The 15,760-nt window shown below is 43.1% G+C and overlaps 1 protein-coding gene across 3 annotated transcripts in view; it reads left to right on the forward strand.

The window, feature by feature from the left end:
• Positions 1 to 15,760, forward strand: part of CHCHD6 (coiled-coil-helix-coiled-coil-helix domain containing 6) — a 109,597-nt gene that overhangs the window by 72,948 nt on the left and 20,889 nt on the right. The gene's annotated exons all lie outside the window — the stretch shown is intronic.

The following is a 15,760-nucleotide window of genomic DNA, read 5'->3' on the forward strand; positions in this document are numbered from 1 at the left end:
GATTTGGGGAAAAGGATGGTAATAGAAAATTGAATAGAAAATAGAAATTCTCTCATGGGATTACTAAAGCAAAGGGTGGGAGAGAGGTGGATATTTCATGGAAGCAGTCTTTCTCTGTCGCATTAGCATTGTGAGGGGAAGCTGTATGCCTGATTTAAGTATAACATGAAACAAGCTGCCAGCCGGCTCCCAGAAGAAGCCCGACAGAAGGAGATGGGAAAATTGTCAGGATATATTAGACCAAATGTTGTTGCTAGTCCTAGTGGAATTTTTTTCCTTCCTGTTTACAAAGAAGGTCTTTGTATGTCTGCAAATCAGCAAGGTTAAAGCTGCCAGGGAAAGGGCTTTTCTCTGATATCTTTAAAGTCCCCAGCTCCCAAAACATGTGGTTTCTTTTTCTTCCTCAGCTTTAAAGTAAAGTGGTGCCTGTGCTGCCGCTGCACAATCCGTGCCCCGCTTGCTGCGAGCGGAGCCTTGGTGCATCTATTGCCAGCCTCTCTTATCCTCCTTGCCTCCTCTAAATCAGGCTTGTAGCCTTTTCAGTGGAGTATATCTTTAGCAAATGCATTTACCAATACATCTTTATTGCATGCAGTGCGGGTGGAATGTGATTACCAAAGAAGACAGATTGCATTAAACTTCAGCATATTTGCAAGCTGCGGCTCCAACTCGCCTGAGAGAGGGGCTGGGATGCTGCCAGCCCTGAGCCCCAGCCCGACATTATTAAAGAGTAAATTGGAAGCTAAATGACTGGTAACAGCAGAGGGCAGTGAAAGATCCTATTAACTTGGATCTTTTTTGGATTTGTGTGGTGGTGGAGTTTCTGGTAGGCTTGCTTTATAAACCAAAAACTGGGGGTTGTCTGGTTGTCTTCGTTCCCAGAGTCTTCAGTGAACTTCAGGAATTTTTTCCCCACTGTTATTAGAAACTACCTGGAAGGAGCAGGTAGTCCTGTGTAGGACATTAATTTGTTGTGGATGATGACAACATGGCAGAAAATCTTGCTATGTTTTAAGAAGGGGTGGGAGAGACTAACGGTAACTAAACCTTTCAGCTAGATATAGGCACCAGAGGGTCCTGCAAGTACAAATTCAAATAAAACTTGTGTAAGCCAGTATGTATTCTGTGGTTTCCTTTTGTCCCAGGACAGCTCAAGCCCTGACAATTTTCCTCGCTGCTCTTACTGACTTCTGAGATATATGTAGCAATCACAAGCTGTTGTGTTTTATCATATAGCATTAAAACTCCCTCCTCCCTTCCCCTTTTTAAGCTGTTATTTTTCCTTAAGTTTAAATTAGCATCTTCTACCAAATGGCTTTGTCTCACGCATTCCTCATTCAGGAAATTCAGGTTGGAGGAATGTGGGAAAGAAAGGCCAGAATCTCTTAATTTCTTGGGTATTTTTTTACACTTTAAAAAAAAAACCAAAACCACAATTTGTTTTCCAGTAGAGGAGGTTGTAATCAAAGCTGGATATGTGACTTCAGCTCACTTGCATGCTGGTGATTTGTTCTGCTGCTTTTTACTAAAGATTTTATAAGGCTTGGTGAATATTCTCTAATGAAGCATCTGGTGCTCTGCAAGTTGCTTTTGATGACTGGTAAAAATGTCTCCAGGGCATGGTATACATTAGACTCAGAGAAAGCAAGCTCTAGATTTCTAGACTGAAAATTACAGGTTACAGTGGATGAGAATAATTCTTTGCATCTTCCCCCTTACTGTTTTGGTTTGAGAGTGTTCCTTTGGGCACCCATTTCCCTTTGCCTGTTGCTGTGCACATCTCTGAGCGAGGAGCTGAGATCCAACCTCAGTTATTTTCTCCCCCATGAACAAATATATCAGGTAATCATTTAATGAGTTTTAAAATTTATTTTATACTCATTTCCTGTACGGCCCCTCTTCCTGGAACAGGTTACTTTATTGTAGTGTATGGTAGGGTTATAGCTAATGTTACCTGTTTTGGATTTTTTCTGGCCATTGGACCATCTTCTGTAGTCAGAGGGCAATAGGCACCTTTAGAGCATGGTGCATCTGGCTCTAAAACAGTCATCTGAAATGGGCCAGCTGAACTGCCAGCCACGGGTATTTCTCTCTGCCGCTTGGGAGGCACATCCAGAGCACGAACTATGAAGTTGGTGCCTGTACTGGGATGTTCATAGTTATGGGAGCAGGATCCTGCTCTGGTTGTCCGCCTTTGTAGCTAGTATGCTTTCAACTTGCCCTGCCTAACCTGCTCTCTGGCTTTTCCATTTGTTCCATCCTGAATGTGGAGTTTTGGTCCCGTTGCTGTAGGCTCACCGCAGCAGCATCAGCTCCCTTAGGCACTGGGTTCCTTGCTGTATCCTGTGCTTTGCTTATGTGGAAGCTCTCTGACTTCAGAGTGTGTTACTGTGATATCTCCTGTTTAATTTAGGAGTGTTTTATCTTTTCTGGTGGTCTGTTTCCATGGCTCTGCAGAACTTCAGCTACAGCATAAAAATCGCTGGCTTTAAATCTAATAAAAGCTGGGATAATGGGACAGCTGTAGGAGGGGCAGTTCCCATTGTGTCTTTTAAAATTGCCTGTAGTTTATTGACCGCAAGTTTCACCAAGAGCTACTGCTGCCGTTAGATAATGAGAATTGAAAATTGCTGCTGCAGTTTCCCCAAGGCTTTATCTTGTGCCAGTGAGAAGAGGGTGTGGAAGGAAAAGGGGAGTGGGCAGTGGAAATCTGCGTAATTTCTTAGTTTGAGTTCAGATGGAAGGGGAAAACAAGTGATTTTGTTTTAAGAAGTCTGAGTCCTATTAGTGAATTGCTTCCCTCCCCCATGCAAATATGCACTCACATGCAAGCTTTTCAGAGTATTTGTGACCCATTCTGCTTCCCTTGTGTTCTGTTCACACCAACAGGCTAATCTGAATTTACGCAGAATTTTAGTTGGTTAGTTTGTTATGTAATTGGTGCTTATACCAGAGAATCTCCAACCAGCTATCACTTGGAAAATGAGTCCTCCAGTGACCATATATTAACATGATTTGAGATTTCAAACAGAACCTGCTTCCTTCAACTGTGTGCAGAAAAAAGTCTGTTAGGGAAGAGCATGTATCCCTTTTCAGGTGTTTCCTTACTGTCTCCAGGTGCCTGTCTTTCACAGAAGGACCAAGGTGAAATTTTTCGTGCTCTAGCTCCTGGCCAAACCAAGCTATCAAGAACTGTGTACTCAGACATGTGTATTCCCTTGTCAATAGAAGCTATATACATTGAGCTAGGAGCCATTCATAATTCTGCACCCTTTCTCTCTGTTCTGTGTCCAGCTTCTCAGAAATCTGCTATTCGTAATAGACAAAGGTAAACCTACTTCTGTCAAGGCTTTAGGGCTTGTCTACATAAGGAAATTACAATGCAATAAACTAGTGAGTGAGTTTATGGTACAGCGACTTCTCTGTATGTGAACATTCTGAATTTGTAATGGAAGTGCAGGGAAAATTCACACACGTTTGCTCTGAGTCACTCTGCTAAGTGCAAACAAGCCCTTGCAAAACACTGATTGACTGGATTCCAGCAGAGGGCCACTTTTAACATAACCTTGAGTTATCTGCATTCCGCTTCGCCCTTGACTATAATAAAAAGGAATGTGGTCAATTTATTGCGCTTACATTTCCAAGTGATCCTTGTAAGAGGCCAGTTCCCTTTTGGCACACACAGCAAAGCATTGCAACTCTGCTGGAAGTTTGTCTCTAATCGGGACAGGGACCTTGATTGCTGAGAAGATGCCGTAGGTAGTCCTGCAGTGTCCCATCCTGAGCAGTTTTGCTCAAGCACTTTGGATCCTGCTGAAGTATGGCCTGCTGGGAGCTTTCATTCTGCAACCTGGATCTCTCTCTGCTTAAGAAAAACAGCTTTGGGATGTATTGGATGCCACGGGCTGCATTGCAGGTATCAGGTCATTCTGGATCATCAGGCTTTTGTTACAGTGTTGTGTCCATTCTGATGGATCACAAGGTACTTTATAGATAGGTTGTGTACTTATTGGGGTAGAGAGGAGCAGTCAGTGTGTGTGGCTGGGGAAAGAAAATTTGGACCAGGTGTGGCAAGGCCTGTATCTGTACTTGAGAAATGGCAGAATTTCTCCTCCCCTTGGGACTCTGCAGAGGTAGATCTTAGCTGTTGAGGTCTCATTGAGATCTATCACACAGTGCTACTTGAAATGCCAGTATACCTGACTTGGAAAGCTTTAGGGTTGTTTGAGCTTTCTGGATTTCAGCTTTGTAGTTTCAGATAAATCTTTGTATTCCCTATCTAGAGGATGCTGTACCCAGCCATCCTCAGCTGGGTATGAGCCTGCCCTGCCTGCCTTTTGTCAGTTGGTCCTTGCTCAAAGCAAACATATCTCTAAAAGTGGGGGTTTTTTTTGCCTTCTCTTTAAAGGCAATTCTCTCTCTTTTTTTTTTTTTTTAAATCTTTCTCTTTCAACCTTTGTTTGTGCAAATGCTGTGGTGATAGCACTGTTAGAGGGGTTTATGACTCAGTAAATGGTCCCCACAAGGGAGTCGGGGGAAGAGGCCGCAAGCTGCAGGCAGCTGCTGTTGTTTAGTCGTTAACACAGAGGAGAGCAGCAGTGGATTAACTGCACCCAGGCATACCCTGACCTGGTATTTGCGGAGGTGAAAAGGATGCATATTTTGCTTCTAATTATGAAGGATGGGAACAGTTATTGTTTTGATTTTTCAAGGCAACAGCTCTAGGTTCTGGTGGGTCTTGGGTCTGTACACAACACGTCATATCCTCAAGAGTTCGCTGGTGGATAAACTAAAAATATAGAGCTGCCTGAAAGGACATAAACCACCATCTTAGTATATGAGGCATGTTCCAGAGTAAAATGCTGGCCTACTTAAAATGGAAATGTCTGCTGCTTGTACCTGGTATTTATGAAACTGGAGGCATAAGTTCTTTATTTGCTCTGTATCTCAGCACTTCACAAAGCTCTGATGTTCCCCACAGCCTAGTGTGTTGTCAGCACTTATTAACCCACATGAACAAATTCCTCTCTCTGTCTGCTGTTTGCAGTCCACATAAAGCCCAAACCTCCTGAAGTTTGTAATTTTCAAAGAAAATGAGCAAAAATAAGTTTAAAACTGTTCTCACTTGGCTGTGCTTCAAGGCTTCTCTTTCCTTAGTCCATACTCTGCATCATGTTTTCCTCTCAAGCTCTTATATCCGTTGCCTGATCTGGAAGGAGGACTTTTGACCACATTTCTCTTCTCATAAACAGTCTGTTGTCTAATGGTTCAACGCCCAGTCCATGTGCATTTATTTTTGGTTTTCTGGTTTTTGATTGTTTGGGTTTTTTGACATTGATACACTGAGGCAGAATTGCCTTCGGGTCTAATTTCTCACTTGATGATTCTCATCTCAGATATACTTACAGGTAAATTTAATCTAAATATACATGTTTTACAGATGGTTTTGAGGACAGCGTTGTTCAAAAAGGGAAAGAAGACAGTATGCCATTACAATTTCTGAAAATGAATTATTTGGCATTTTTTTACTTCTGAAATGTGGTCTTGCTACAGTTCTTGTTTTAAGACTTAGTTTGCCTGAAAGTGTTTTAAAACAGTTTAAAAAAATCCCTGTAATAAAAATACTATGAGAGCTAGCTGGTCAGGAATGAGACATCATAGCTGACTTGATACTCTGATGTGGTGTTTGAGTGGGTGTATCTGAAAAGTCTCATCAGAAGTTGGGTATCAAAATGTCACTTTTCTCTCTTTTCAGAAATTATTTTTTCCCTTTAGACTTAATTGGACCTACATGGATCAAACAGGTTTCTCTAGTACTGTGCTCTCTGTGTGTTCAGCAGCATTTTCCTGAGAACTGGAGCCTGTATTTGGTCGGGCTTATCTAGTATGGGAAATAGTGAGAGAGTGTTGTGATACATCATGCTGTTTTAATGCCAGATTTTTTCACAAAAGATTTGTAGCACTGTGTTGGCAAGTGGGAAGTGGAAATTCTTACTCAGATTAATTCCAGGAGACTGATGACCAAGCAGTCTTAGACACAAAGAAGTTTATTTCCAATTTTTAAACTATGTGTTTTGCTGCTGAACTTAGATTGAAACAGATCCACAAAAATTGCTGTCGATAGCAACTGCTGGTTAGAAGCACAAGGTCAGTGGTCAAGTGCTTTCAGACTCTCAGGAAGTTCCAAAGTAGCCCTGACTTCCATAACTTCCGTGCTAATGTTAGATCCATCCTCTGACAACTCGGCTATAACTTGGGAAGTTATGTCAGTGATGCCAAAGTCTTCATGACAAACTGGGGAAACCAGAGATTTGTTGTGCTCCTTGTTGGTCGTAGTCTGCACAGGGTGGTTTCCTGCTACGTGCAGTTTGCAGTCTCCACGCACCATCCATCAGGTGTTTTTGTAGCAGGTCTTCGGGCTGAATAACTTGAGAACTAGTAGGATTTAAAGCCTTCACCACTCAGCAAAATGTGTCTGTGTAGGCAACCTGTGCAGAGGTTATCCTGGTGGCAGTGGTCCCAATCCAGTGGAAGAGTTGCTCCCAGGGCAAGCAAGACTGCTCTAACTAGGCCCTTCTTTGCAGTGCCAAAGAGAACTTGGGAAGTAAGTGAATAGTGGGTGAGCCCTATTAGTGGGAAGCCAATCCTTTTCTAATCAGAGCTATGGCGTGCTGGAGGAGAATGGTGGCAGAAGTTGCCCTGATGCTGCTTGCTAGTGTTTGTTCTCTGCACAGAGCCTCCCTGTCCAAGGCTGCAGAGAATTCATCTGTCACAAAATCCAAACTTTGAGGGAAGGTTTCTTTCTGCATCCTGCCTGCAGTAATTGTTTGTGATTTTCACCCCCCCCGTGACACTGTTTGCCCAACAGGCCTCCTTGTCTGAAGATATTTCCTGGTATACTTGTGATGCTTCCAAAGCAATTTAAAGCTTTCAGTCCTAGCTAGACCTTCGCAAGCCAGTGGAAGAAACCTTTCTGGACATCAGTGCTTCAAATATAGGAACAAGATATGTTGAAGACAGTGTTACAGTGACCTGAATACAGTACTAGAGTTAGCTCTGCTGCTTATACTTTGTTCTGTTGGTAAGAAATTTTCTTTTGGTTATAACGTTTTCTGGTTAGAGACCTTTGCTGGGGGCCTTTAAGAGCTGGTGAAAGGCTCTTAAAGACCTCTGCAGTCACAGAAGCCAACACTTGTTATAATTAAAGTGTTTTACCTTTGTAATGTGAGGGAAGCAGATAGTGAAGCTTTGATTTAGGATGGTGCTGCAATGTCTGGTGTGTCTTCTTGTTTCTGAAGCTGTTTCTGCTGTACTGTGTTGAGCCTGAGTGTACACGCAGAAATGCAGACAAAATTATTTTGACAATGTGTTCGCTCTTTGTCCCTGTTGAATGCCTGTTTGTCCTGTATAAATGGATTTCGGGATCAGCCAACCTTCAGCTCTGAATTAGTCTAATAAGGCATGGTAGGTAGGGTTTAAAGGTCATTTTGCAAGCAGCTGGTTCTCTGAATATATTAGGGATGGAACGATTTTTTAAATAATGATGTTGGAAAGCTGTTGATTTAACTTCTCAAATACCTGTGTGCTATAAAATTTCAGCTCTTCTGCCTCTGTCCTTCAAGTGCTCTGCTTGCCCTCTGCCTGCTCATCTTTCTGTCATTTCCAATTACCTCTGCCCATTTGCCCCTGCATTACCTCCCATTCAGTTTATCAGTCCATGTTTACTGCCCACAAGGACTGGGTTTATTTTTCTGAGGAGCTCATCTGTTGGGTTATTTCTCCAAGCTGTGGAACAGAAAGCTAAGGGTTCCTTGGTTTGGGCCGTTAGTAAAGCATTATTACACTGTTCTTTTATTGGGGAACTGGGAGCTCTGAACAATCACTGCTACATTGGCAGCATTTTTGTGTCTTTTCAGGTACCTAGTTCTCTTCTCAGGATGGATTTAACATTAGTGAAAGAAGATCATGAGATTTTTTTTTTTCTTTAGGTCCTGAACAGGTTGAAGCATGCACAGTGATTATTCCAGTTTCCTCTCTATAGAGTGTGTACTTCAATTCTGACCCGATCTAAGTGTTTAATATGAAAATGGAAAATGTTTTTCTTCATTTGCTTGTTCCCTGGTTTCTTCTTTGAGTTTGCCAGTAAGGATGATTTCAAATATTCTGGCGACTTATGTGTTGTGGACACTGAAAGGAGGTCATGGAAGCCTTTGGCGGAGGCAGTGTCCTTCTGCCAGGTTTGAGATGGTGCCTTGCCATTATAGCTACTTGCAACTGTACAGTCTCCTGATCTTCAAATCTTCTTTCTGCTTGTTTGAAGCTTCATTCACAATATATATCCTCAGGAAATCAGATAACTGGACAAAAAGCAAGCTTAAAATTTAGGGAGTTTATAACAGCTGCAACATTTGTTTTTCTTGCACTTAGACCAAGCTGCTGTGAAACTTTGACATTTTGTCTTATTTTCTGAAGGATGTTTCCTACTCATGACTTACAGTTGTTCTGAGTTTATTCTCTTCTTTAGTACTGTGCAGTGCCCTGACCAGCCACTTAAGCACTTCAGTTTCTGTCTAGGACACATTTCTTTTTTAGATGTTGTATTAACAGCATATTTTTTCTGTCGTTGAGGTTTTTCTGTGCAGTGCTCTCCTGCCTATCATGGAAATAGATAAGTGATACAGGACTGAACTGATTTGTGGGTTCTGTATGGCTGCCTGTAGGGGCTCAGAAAGCAGTGCCCAGCTATATGATGGGTCCCTGCTCAGCTGCAGTTTAAAAAACACTCTTACACAGGACTCTCTTTGCTGATAGGACTGTAAACCTTGGGATTAAGGGTTGAAACTATAGTTGACAAAATGATTATCGACATTCTTCAGGATCAGAGAGAGGTTCAGAAGAAAGATATAAATAAACACATCTTTGCAGTATAAACTTCAGGAAAACCTGTGCAATTTAGAGGACAATATTGGCATAAGATTTAAAAAAATCCAAAAGTTTCTAAATATGAAAGAATTGAGGTTTTTATCTTCTGGGTGAGGCAGCAGGGCAAGTTCGGTTATGTACTTGATAACTTTATGAAAGAAGTTCTTTGACAGAATAGGAGAGTTTCTGGTTATAGACACGATACGGAGACTGGTTGATCTCTCCAAAGGAGCTGGAAAGGAGACTGAATTACTGTTTATCCATCTCAGTACCATCTTAGTTCCATGTTTGAGCACTTCTGCTATTTTCTTCTTCATGGGTGGAAGACGGGAGAAAATGTATCCTTCTTTCGAGGCACTGGGTGCAGCTAAATAGGGTGTGGTAGGAAGTTATATGGATACTTTCAATGACCCTCCAGGCTCTCTGACACTGTCTTCTCATGGATTCAGGTGTACACCAGTTGGTGACTCTGAACACAAGAGTTTCCCTCTGGCCATATCAGCAGGAGCTGTTCAAAGCTTTTGTCTTCAGTAGTTCTGAAGGTAGCCTACATAGGATTATCATCGTTTAACAAGCTCTACAGTATTTCTGGTCCCTAGGATGTTGTCAGTACTATTGAACTTCTGTGGCACATCAAGGTTGTATTTTGTCTCTTAGTATGAAGCCTAAATGTGTTCATGAGTATTCTGACGCTCAGGAAATCTCAAATCTTGTAAAAGTAGGCAGCCACTGAAAAATGTTTTGAATGCTGTGATCCAGGTAGGATTCTTCCCAGCTGTGTGTACCTCGAGCTGACATAACAAAGGCTCTGTGATAGAGCTGGAAGACACTGGAGAAATTTTTGTGGAGAGCTTGTGGGGCACCAGTGATCACCTTAATGTTCTGCAAAAACCAACCTTAAAGCTTGTGTGCAGACTCCAGATTGACCTCTCTGGAGCAGAAGCAGGTTCATTGCTGAGGATAGACCAGGTATAATGTTCTAATGAATTCCCCTCTTTCCAGCTTTAGCAAATAGCTTGAGATACATGGGCTGCCACTTTGTTGAACCTATTAAATGTGAAAGTCGTACTTTGTTCTTGCTGGGACTGATGAGGGGGCTTATGTGCACACAAAGCTATGATGTGGACTTGAAACAACAGAATGCTCTCAAGTTCCTTGTTTAATCCAGTATCAAATGTATGCCCTCTGGGAGATGAGCAGGAGAGAGCCCAGGCTGTGTGAGACAGTTCCTGGTGCTTCCTTGTTTTGCTGAGCCTTGACATTTGCTGCAGTAGAGCCCCATAAAATGCAGGAAAGTCTCCTCAATCAGGTAGGTGTATTAGAAGGTTTCTTGCACTGATGGATTAGAGCCAGGCTGTGTTCAGTAAATGCGGATAAATAATAAAAGGTGAGATTGTGTGCAGTGATCCCAGGTCTCCTTTCTTCAGCTGCCGCCTCCTGTCTGTTTGCTGGGAACCTTTGCACAGGCAAACGGCTTTGCTTGAGAGAACAGGCTATGCACTATTTTCTGACACTGCCAAAGGTGGCTGACACAAAGCTGAAGAAGAGCTTCTCTCCCAGGAACTGAAATGTCAACAAAGATGTTGTGCTGCTTTACAGGGCCCTGACTTGCTTTGTAAAAACTGAACAGATGTTGGTAGGTTGGGAGCTTTGCCATATACAGAGCAGACCCTGGAGAGCAGGGCAGAGCCTGCCCAGGTGTCACGAGTAACACTGTTCTGGGTTCATGCCAGCACTTCCCCTGAATCAGGCTCCCTCCGATCCGTGTCTGGAGTTTTACCCTGATTAAGGAGATGGGACTCACATAACCATGTTGTGCATCCATGAGCTTGGTTTCTGTCCCACTCTCTGCTCCCTCTGAACCCGCTGGTGAGTTGCAGTGATGTTCCTCAGAAGGCACAAAGGCTCTGAAGTAATAAGTTCCTGTATACCTTGTGAAAGCAGGCAATTAGGTGGAGGGAAGGAACCCCAGCGGTGCTCGTGCAGGGGGGAATGATATTGACTCACTCTTTATTAGACGTGAGCTTGGGCACAGAGGAACTTGGAGACATGAATCTGGAGGAATCCAAGTGACTTCATTTCTGCTGCTCATGAAATGGCCTGTTTCCACATGAAGCCTCTGGCTTGCCTGAACGTTTGAGAGGCTGACTTCTGCTTACCACTGTGATCAGCTTCCTTGGAGAGATTCAACAAGGGCGGCACTGCAGCAACTGAGAAGAAGCAGCCTGGTTTTTAGGGATAGTCCTTTGGAATGTGCCTTCTCTGTCCAAGTATTGATTTCTTTCTTTGCTTTTGAGAAAGGGAAACAAACCCCTTGTTGCAAGAGAGGGCTACAGAAAGCTTTCAGAAGTTTATAGTTTGATCCTTTAATGACTGTTCTCTTATTTTAGGATGAGATAAAAGGTACACTATTAGGTGTGAGCAACCTGGAAAAAGAAAAGAGCTCATGGATTTAAGGTAGCCTGTGGTCTTGCTTCCTGTACCTCTTTTTGTGTTGTTCAGACAAATGTTTCATGCTTGGAAAACTTGAACTCTGGGGACCAGGGCAACTGCTGATCCTCGCTGCCCTCAGGACGTTCTCCTGCTCATCAGCAGGTGGTTGTCAGCTCCTTGGTAGCTTGTTTTTGCTGCTGCGTGTTGAGGCAGGACAGTATTTGAGATGGGGGAAGAGGAAACTTTGCTCCTATGTCCATGGACTCGTGTGACAGACAACTGTGTGTGAATGAAACAGCCTGAGGTCTGTCAGCTCAGTGTGGTTGCTGTCTGTGATGTGGCTGTGATGTCCAGCGGTCCTTGTTCGGACATTGGTTGTGCAGAATCAATGACTACTGACCATTTTTCTCAGTCCCCACTCGTCATCCTTGCCCATCTGTTATTGAGCCCACTTTGGTATGACTGGCAGAAACTTATTCCAAAGCCTGATGGAAGCGAGGTGTAGTGGTTGTGGAGTGTGGCCATTGAGGAACTGGTTGTGTCAGCAGGTGTGCAGGCGGGCTCTGGACAGTATAGCAGGGGTTCGTATTTGGGAAGTTTTCACAGGTCCCGTGAGTGCAATGACAGGCTTTGAAGCGTGGTTTCCTCTGAGCTCTGCTTTCCCACAAAATCTTCAGGCATGATCCATCAAGGAGTGTGAAATATATTCAAAATCCCACTGCTGTCTTTTTCTCACAGTCAGCAGGGTTGGGCTTTCTTCTCCAGTCTGGAGTTGTTTGCTGTTGAGAATAAGCAGTCTCTTTTCTTGTGATTCCTTACCTCTCTTTGGGACATGATGCCATCAAGAAAACCAGCTGTTCCAATCTGAGAGCTGCCTCTGCCTTCATGCTCTCTTGTCGATTGTGTTGAATCAATGAAGTGCTGCAATACTATAGAGAAAAGGGGGTTGTGAAGGAATATATGGAAGGAATATTTAGAAGGAATCATATCTTGCCACATGGTTCACAATGGATGTGTCTGGAACTAGATCTGTTATAGTGACAGAAATCCCTTCAGGAAAACTTGAACCCCAGGTCCAAATCCTTGCTTCACTAAGTTGTGGGATCTGTGAGTTTGCACATGGAGAAGAGAGCTAGCTAATCTGAGCATCTGGGGAGACCTGACAACAAGTCCTGGCTGCTCCTGCTGAGAAGATGGTGGCTTTGATAGGTGTTATGGAAAAAAATATTAAAAGAAGAGAAGTAAGGGAGATAATCCCTGGAGGCTAGCTGTATCAGAAGGATAAGGTTCAAAATACTCTTCTTGTAAATCCTGCAAATTGCAATTCTGACTCCCTTAATCTCTTGAACCACTGTCTCAAATCTTTGTCAATACAGACTTGTTTCCTGTGATACTCAGCTTCAATGGCATCTCTGTTCAGCCAAGAAAACTGCCAGGTTGTGCTTTGACTTTGGTTCCAGCTGTTCAGTGCAAAAAGCTTTCATTGCTGCTATGAAAAGCTTTTCTTAAGGGACAACATAAAGCAGGAGTGTTGTGGTGCTTGAAGGCTGAAGTAGGCATCTACCCTTCAGAAGAGTGTTCTAACACAGACGTCTGGTACATTGTCATGTGGATAAAAGGTTATAAGGATTGTGTGTTAATCTGTAGCTGTCTGCAGTTAATCTCCCCAGCAGGCTTGGATCCAGCTGATGTTTGGACTCACCAGCCAGGTATGCAAGGAAATTTCTTCAGTGGCTCTGAACTGCTCCACAAGCCTCTAGGTTGTAATTGTTCATCTGGGTCCTGCCTGCTCTTCCTTGTGATCCTTGGTTCTTGCTCCATCTTTGTTCTTGCTTTGCTTTCTCTGTTGGTATTTTCCTTGGCTTCATCAGTTTTGGTTTGTACTTGCTGTGGTTCCTGGTCCATCCTGACAGCAGGATGGTATGTTCACACCATACTGCGTGTTTTACCCCAGGCAAGCTTATGTTCTTCCTGATAATTGCCTCAGAATCAACAGTTGGAAGTGTTTCTTGATCTTGGCGCAGATTTCTCAAGTACCACTGAAGTTGTGATGAGCTTCTGGAATTGCGTGTTGTAGAGTTGTAAGAACCTGCCCTCCTGATTCCCGACTTGGCATTTCTTATTTGCAAGTTTATGTCTAGGTATGCACTTGATTATATCTTTTTTTTTTTTTTTTTTTAAACCTGTTTCCCTGAGGTTTACTCTCTGGAATCCTTCTCTTAAGCTTAAAAACACTAGAAATTTGCCAACTCTCTTGTGCGGGATCTAGAAATGTGAAGGTTGTGGAATCCCTATTTTGTCCCACTGGCACCAGAATTGAGTGCTGTATAGCACTGCCAAGTTTTCCCCACTGTATTTTGTTTTTTTTTGTTTTTGTTGTGGTGTGCTGAATTCCAGATCATTGCAAGTGCCATGCTAGCACTGAGGTGAGTCCCCATTAAATCAGGACAGTGAATAGCAAATATTTGAGCTGTAGGGAAGGGTAAATTGTTCGAGAACTTTTCTGTGATATTCTGTGATTAAAACTCAAGCTGTGGGTATTTCACACGTATTTTTAAACTGTGTGTGGCTCAGTGTTATCACTGTGAGTGCATGATATCCTCCTCACCACCTAGCATGAGCAGTTCTGGCCATGTGTAGGATTTTTCTTGCAGTCTGAACAAGCGAGCTAGAGATATGCTATTGCCCAGGTTTGCTACCCTCTCGTGCTCCTCCTCTTTCTCTTTTACTCACCTCTTTCTAATCTGGGCTCAGATTTTTCTTTTCCCCTCTGTCTTCATTTTTTTCACCTGCTTCCTTCCAGTGTCTCTGCAGCCTCTCCCTCCCTCCTCTCCTCTCTTCTGTCCCTTTGGTTTGCATTCCTCTCATTTTACAACCTATATTGGAGCTGACACCAGGCTGCCTATTCCCTGCAGCACTGAACTGGCGGTTTGGAAAGAGGAGGCTGCAGTTCCCTCAAGGGGCAAGGCAGAGTTCAGTGTCTGTCTTATTTTTAAATATGCATCTGAACACGGCTGATCAGAGGAGCAAAAGAAATCTTTGGGTTCTGAACACTGGAAGCTCATAAGGACATAGTGCAATCCTCTGCATCCCCTTGCACTCACTGAACATGAAAGTTGCTTAGCACAGGGTTGTTTGACTGCAGAAAAGATGGCTAAGATTCAGAGACTCCATGGAAGGAAGGTAGAAAGGTGTGGGTGCTTTGTAAGCCTCACACCTTGTTTTTCTGCTTCAGGTTCTTTTTCATCCTGTCAGATTTATGCACTTTTTTTAGCCCTGAAGGATCCAGCATACATTACTCAGCTGTATGTCAGCCTTGCAGGATCTGTTTGCCTTGGGCAAGTATAAGACTGACGACTGATCATCGAGTTGGTATGGTGAGGGGATAAGGTGGGATATCCCAGTTCCACGTTCTTACCACAACTAGTGCCATGAAAGGTACCAGAGATGGATCTGCAGGTTTCTCAGTATGAGTAGCAGCTCTGCTAAGGCAGGTTATGTACCCAGCCGGTGAATTTCCTAAATGGTTTTGCTGTGCAGCTCTGGCTGCTGGCATCTGTTCAGGCAGCACAGTGATGTAGTCACCTAAAGGGCAAAAAAAAAAAGGCAGGTGCTTACTGGTCCAACAGCTCCTGCCAGCAGATAAGAATCGGAAGTGAAGGAGAGCATATTGAATTAAAGCTGCAGTCATAATTTTAGTTTTGACAAAATGTATGTAGTTTGGCAGAATACCAGGGTCCTGACTCTTGTAAAAATGTGTCACAGGGTCCTTTGGGATCTTGGGAAGGTCAAGATCTCTATTGAAAACCTTCTGTTAACTGTGTTACTTTCTGTGGCACAGGCTGCTTTGGTTTGGTGTGGGCACAAGGTAAGAACTATTCCTTTCTGCAATATGTTGGACATCTCTGATCCTTTAAGTGGTCAAACCTGGTCTAATTAGCTAAGAGTACAAAATGGTTGCAGCAAGTAGTATGGGGGAGGCTGCAGACTCATCTTCTTCATGTTTTCTTTTAGTATCATTGACTAGTGAACAGCCTAACCCGTCACAGCATCAGGACCCAATACCAGTACATTGATGGTGTCTAGAGTAGGTTGAAGTAGGCTCTACTCTGAACAGAGAAGAAACATTAAGGTGGCTACATCTTAGTTCTTCAGGAATGCTCTAATCATCCCAGAAAACCAAATTCTTTTTGATTGGAGAAAAGTCCTCCTGTTAGGAGGATCTCAGTGTTTATGCTGTCTAATTTCTTTCTTTGACTTAAAGAAAAAAGGAGTAGTTTAGACTTTCTAGTTGCAGACTGGTGAAATATGTGCGAATGATAGAAGAATTGACTGCTGGGGTGGATGGATTTGGCCTTCTGTTCTGATTCTGCCTTTTTTTGCCAAAGGATCCATGTTTTTGGAC

The sequence above is a fragment of the Pipra filicauda genome, unplaced genomic scaffold (assembly GCF_003945595.2).
Source record: "Pipra filicauda isolate LSUMZ 115617 unplaced genomic scaffold, ASM394559v2 scaffold165_size2600900_pilon, whole genome shotgun sequence".
Lineage (NCBI taxonomy): Eukaryota > Metazoa > Chordata > Aves > Passeriformes > Pipridae > Pipra > Pipra filicauda.